Source organism: Clupea harengus, chromosome 9 (genome assembly GCF_900700415.2).
Source record: "Clupea harengus chromosome 9, Ch_v2.0.2, whole genome shotgun sequence".
Taxonomy (NCBI): Eukaryota; Metazoa; Chordata; class Actinopteri; order Clupeiformes; family Clupeidae; genus Clupea; species Clupea harengus.
This window is the reverse complement of record NC_045160.1, coordinates 26,276,958-26,281,957: the sequence shown is the minus strand read 5'-3', so window position 1 is coordinate 26,281,957 and position 5,000 is coordinate 26,276,958. Positions and strand designations below refer to the sequence as shown.

At 47.2% G+C, this 5,000-nt stretch overlaps 1 protein-coding gene across 9 annotated transcripts in view; it reads left to right on the top strand.

The window, feature by feature from the left end:
• Positions 1-5,000, top strand: part of rtn2a (reticulon 2a) — a 30,412-nt gene that overhangs the window by 10,276 nt on the left and 15,136 nt on the right. Inside the window, exon 1 of one of the 9 annotated variants that reach the window (XM_031573980.2) lies at positions 1,402-1,426. The exons of the other annotated variants lie outside the window; for them this stretch is intronic. The gene's annotated coding sequence lies outside the window, so the exon portion shown is untranslated. Of the gene's footprint in view, positions 1-1,401; positions 1,427-5,000 lie in introns of those variants that run through there. 9 annotated transcript variants of the gene reach the window in all.

Sequence of the window (5,000 nt, the reverse complement as noted above, 5' to 3'; positions counted from 1 at the left end):
ATGCTGAATGAATGGAGCTGTCTCATGACTGAGAGAGCAATGTTTGACTTGGTCTCTGGGTTTTGGGTTCTGATTTTGAGAATTGCTTTTATTAGATTAGATTACTTTGATCTTTGAACTTTGACACTTGGCACTTTGAACTTTTAGAATGCTTACTTAGCAGGATAGAGGCATAATATTCATTCAGAATGTGTGATTGTGTCTCTGCATTGGTATGGGTGTGTGTGTGTGTGTGTGTGTGTGTGTGTGTGTAGTGTTTAGTGGAAGGAGCACGTGTGTGTGTGTGTCTGTGTGTGTGTGTGTGCCGGTGTTTGCATGCGTGTGGGTGTGTGTTTGAAAGAGAGAGAGAGGCTGTATATGTGTGGTGGTTGTATGTGTGTGGGTGTGTTTTTTAAAGCGTGAGTGTGTGTGTCTGTGTGTAGTGTATAGTAGGAGTGACTGTTTGTGTTTATGTGTGTGTGTGTGTGTGTAGTTTATAGTAGGCTTGACTGTTTGTGTGTGTGTGTGTGTGTGTGTGTGTGTGTGTGTGTGTGTGTTCGAAGGAGAGAGTGAGTGTGTGTGCTGTGGGGGTGGGGGTGGGTGGAGAGCTGTGATGTCACAAGCTTCATTGAGTGTCTCTGTTATTACTTTTATGAGCAAGCGTCTCAGGATGTTTGTGTCCGTCATATTATAAGAGTGTCGAGCGTCTCCGTCATATTATAAGTGTGTTGAGCGTCTCGGTCACATTATAAGTGTGTTAGCCGTCTCAGGATGTTTATTTCCGTCATATTATAAGCGTCTTGAGCATCTCCGTCATATTATAAGAGTGTTGAGCGTCTCAGGATGTTTGTGTCCGTCATATTATAAGCGTCTTGAGCGTCTCCGTCATATTATAAGAGTGTTGAGCGTCTCAGGATGTTTGTGTCCGTCATATTATAAGCGTCTTGAGCGTCTCCGTCATATTATAAGAGTGTCGAGCGTCTCAGGATGTTTGTGTCCGTCATATTATAAGCGTCTTGAGCGTCTCCGTCATATTATAAGTGTGTTAGCCGTCTCAGGATGTTTGTGTCCATCATATTATAAGTGTTGAGCGTCTCCATCATATTATAAGAGTGTTAGAGCTGTGAGAGCTGTTCTACTCCAGTAGAGCACCTGTTGGGACAGTGTGTGTGTGTGTGTGTGTGTGTGTGTGTGTGTGAGCAGTGGGACAGTATAATAGGCAGATCCTTGCCAAGCTTATGTCATCTTGTAGCTGCGCGGCGGCGGCGGCGGCCATAAATAGAACACCTGCTGGTCGCTTCCTTCAGCGAGGGTGGCAGGCGTTGGCGGGTGGCGGGCATCAATCAGAGCTGATGTCACACGCGTGTGGACGGGCACCTGGCCTGGCGGCACTGCTGTGTGATGCCATTGCGATCGGTGAAGTGAGCTGTGTGGCGTGGAGGGTCTGGTGAGCGGAGGGGGGCAGGCAGTGAGAGGTGTGTGAGGTGTGTGAGGTGTGTGAGGTGTGTGAGGTGTGTGAATGCACACTGACAGGTGAGCCTCTGCTGCCAGGGCCAGACAGAAGGGGAACAGGAAACAGAAAGCCCAGATTGTGACAGACTCCAACAGGGGTGGTCTGACAGCATTGGTGGTAAATTACCATGGTAACACAGGGAAGGGATATTCAAGTTGCTCTATCTTTTACCGACAGCAGCAACCTTGGTAACACTTTTTTTGGATAGTACGCCTACAGAAACTCTACAGATGGTTTGTTGAAATTCAATTCAAGTTCAGTCTTTCCAATTGTTCACTGAAAATCACCTTAACCAAACACAACCCCTAACCATAACCTTAGTATCAACAGAAAGTGTGTTTATAATCTGAGCATCTGTAGATAGTCTGTAGGGAACCATCCAAAGAAAGTGTGTTTATAATCTGAGCATCTGTGGATAGTCTGTAGGGGACCATCCAAAGAAAGTGTGTTTATAATCTGAGCATCTGTGGATAGTCTGTAGGGAACCATCCAAAGAAACTGTGACCAAAGGTGTCCTAACTTATTGAAGTTTGATTGTGTTCCTTAACTGTATGTGGCTTTGGATAGAAGCGTCTGCCAAATGAGTAAATGTAATCTAATGTATTTGTATCTACTAGCTCACTGACGGTTAATTAAAATGAATTAATAAAGGCTAACAGTCTAACTATTCAGATGAACAGCTAGCCAGGAGGACAGTTAGCCAGGAGGACAGTTAGCTAGGAGGACAGTTAGCTAGGAGGACAGTTAGCCAGGAGGACAGTTAGCTATGAGGACAGTTAGCCTGGGGGACAGTTAGCCAGGAGGACAGTTAGCCAGGAGGACAGTTAGCCTGGAGGACAGTTAGCTAGGAGGACAGTTAGCTAGGAGGACAGTTAGCCTGGAGGACAGTTAGCCAGGAGGACAGTTAGCTAGGAGGACAGTTAGCCAGGAGGACAGTTAGCCTGGAGGACAGTTAGCTAGGAGGACAGTTAGCTAGGAGGACAGTTAGCCAGGAGGACAGTTAGCTAGGAGGACAGTTAGCCAGGAGGACAGTTAGCCAAGAAACTAACTCTCACATGGTACTCAAGTCTGAACATCTGTCGATAGTACATAGGGGACCATCCAAATAAAGCGTGACCAAAAACAGTTCTGGCAAAAGGAAACCTGAAGTGTTTTTTTTAGTCTGTAGGGAACCATCGAAAATAAAGTGTGCAACCTTTTCTGGAAATGTCGTTGTTATGGTAACAATGGTGACCTTATTGCTCTTAGATTAGAGATGAGAGATTTCCTGTAATCGAATCACACCGCTGCAAAGGTACAATAAAGTTTGACATTATTGATGATATCAGAAAAATCAAAGGTGAAGGCCTGAGCCAGACCCAAGATGAACCACTATATTGTGTGTGTGTGTGTGTGTGTGTGTGTGTGTGTGTGTGTGTGTGTGTGTGTGTGTGTGTGTGTGTGTGTGTGTATGTGTGTGTGCGCAAGTTTATGGGGAGGTTATGGAGAAACTAGAGAAGCCATTTGTTGTTATTCTCCACACCACGTGCATAATTGTGCAGTGACCTCAGTGAATGACTAAGAGTGTTAATGCTCAGGGCTGTGCTGAACAGGAGCGCCTGTGTGTGTGTGTGTGTGTGTGTGTGTGTGCTCAGGGCTGTGCTGAACAGGAGCGTTAATACACCAGGTCTGCTGTGTGTGTGTGTGTGTGTGTGTGTGTGTGTGTGTGTGTGTGTGTGCGCTCAGGGCTGTGCTGAACAGGAGCGCTAATACACCAGGTCTGCTGTGTGTGTGTGTGTGTGTGTGTGTGTGTGTGTGTGTGTGTGCGCTCAGGGCTGTGCTGAACAGGAGCGCTAATACACCAGGTCTGCTGTGTGTGTGTGTGTGTGTGTGTGTGTGTGTGTGTGTGCGTGTGTGTGTGTGTGCTCAGGGCTGTGCTGAAAAGGAGCGCTAATACACCAGGGCTGCACAACCTGATCAGGTTTCTCATCCAGCACTCTTCTTCTAAGTGAGGAAAGATGAGTATGCTGTGTGTGAGTGTGTGTGTGTGTCTGTGTGTGTGTGTGTGTGTGTGTGTGTGTGTGTGTGTGTGTGTGTGTGTGTGTGTGTGTGCAAGAGAGAAAGATACCAACCATAGCTTCCAAGTTGCCTATTTTCTTCTTATCATTGATGTAACAGTCAGTGTGTTTGTTAGGGGTGTGGTGAGGGTGAGGGGGGGTGAGGGTGTATCGGTTTCAACCATTACACATAACACTGCCTTCACATGTACCACCACATATCTCTCTGTGTCATGTCTTCTTCTCACAGCAGTGTCACAGCAGCACCATCCTAATGTGCATTTCAGTCGTGTCCTCCTGTTAGCCTCTTGCCTGGTCTTCTAGTCCTCTGTCCCTGGCACTGATCCTTAGGTCATCTGGATAGGCACCAGCAAGGTGAATCCCTGCAGGCGCCATGTTGGTTTCCCCTCCTCCTGCGGTTCTTGGGTTACTAGTGTGTGAGGAGAGGGATGGCACCAGAAGGAGAGAGAGAAAGAGAGAGAAGGAGGGAGAGAAGGAGAGGGAGGGGGGAGGGAGAGAGAGAAAGAGGAGATGGAGAGAGAGAGAGCGAGAAGAGGGAGAGGGGGTAGAGGAGAGGAGGGGAAGAGGGGGCTGAGTCCTGTCAGCAGGTGTGTTTAGAGTTGGTGTTTAAATGCTGAATTCCTCCCATCTCTGCTCCTCTCTGCTCTCACTCCCTCCACACTATATTTAGCTGAGCCACCCCGAGAGTGCTGCCTCTGCTGCCTCTTCTGTCCTTCATCTGCTACTCTCTTCCCTTACTGCTCTTCCCTTCTCTTCTCTTCTCTGCTCTTCTCTGCTCTTCTCTTCTCTTCTCTTCTCTTCTCTGCTCTTCTCTTCTCTTCTCTTCTCTTCTCTTCTCTTCTCTTCTCTTCTCTGCTCTTCTCTTCTCTGCTCTTCTCTTCCGTCACTGCTCTTCTCTTCTCTTCTCTGCTCTTCTCTTCTCTTCTCTTCTCTTCTCTGCTCTTCTCTTCTCTTCTCTGCTCTTCTCTTCCCTCACTGCTCTGCTCTTCTCTTCTCTTCTCTTCTCTTCTCTGCTCTTCTCTTCTCTTCTCTGCTCTTCTCTTCCCTCACTGCTCTGCTCTTCTCTTCTCTTCTCTGCTCTTCTCTTCCCTCACTGCTCTGCTCTTCTCTTCTCTTCTCTTCTCTTCTCTTACTGCTCTTCTCTTCTCTTCACTGCTCTTCTCTTACTTCTCTTCCCTTCTCTTCCCTTCTCTTCTCTTCTCTTCTCTTCTCTTCTCTTCTCTTCCCTTACTGCTCTTCCCTTACTGCTCTTCTCTTCTCTTCTCTTCCCTTACTGCTCTTCCCTTACTGCTCTTCTCTTCTCTTCTCTGCTCTTCTCTTCTCTTCTCTTCTCTTCCCTTACTGCTCTTCTCTTCTCTGCTCTTCTCTGCTCTTCTCTTCTCTTCTCTTCTCTGCTCTTCTCTTCTCTGCTCTTCTCTTCCGTCACTGCTCTTCTCTTCTCTTCTCTTCTC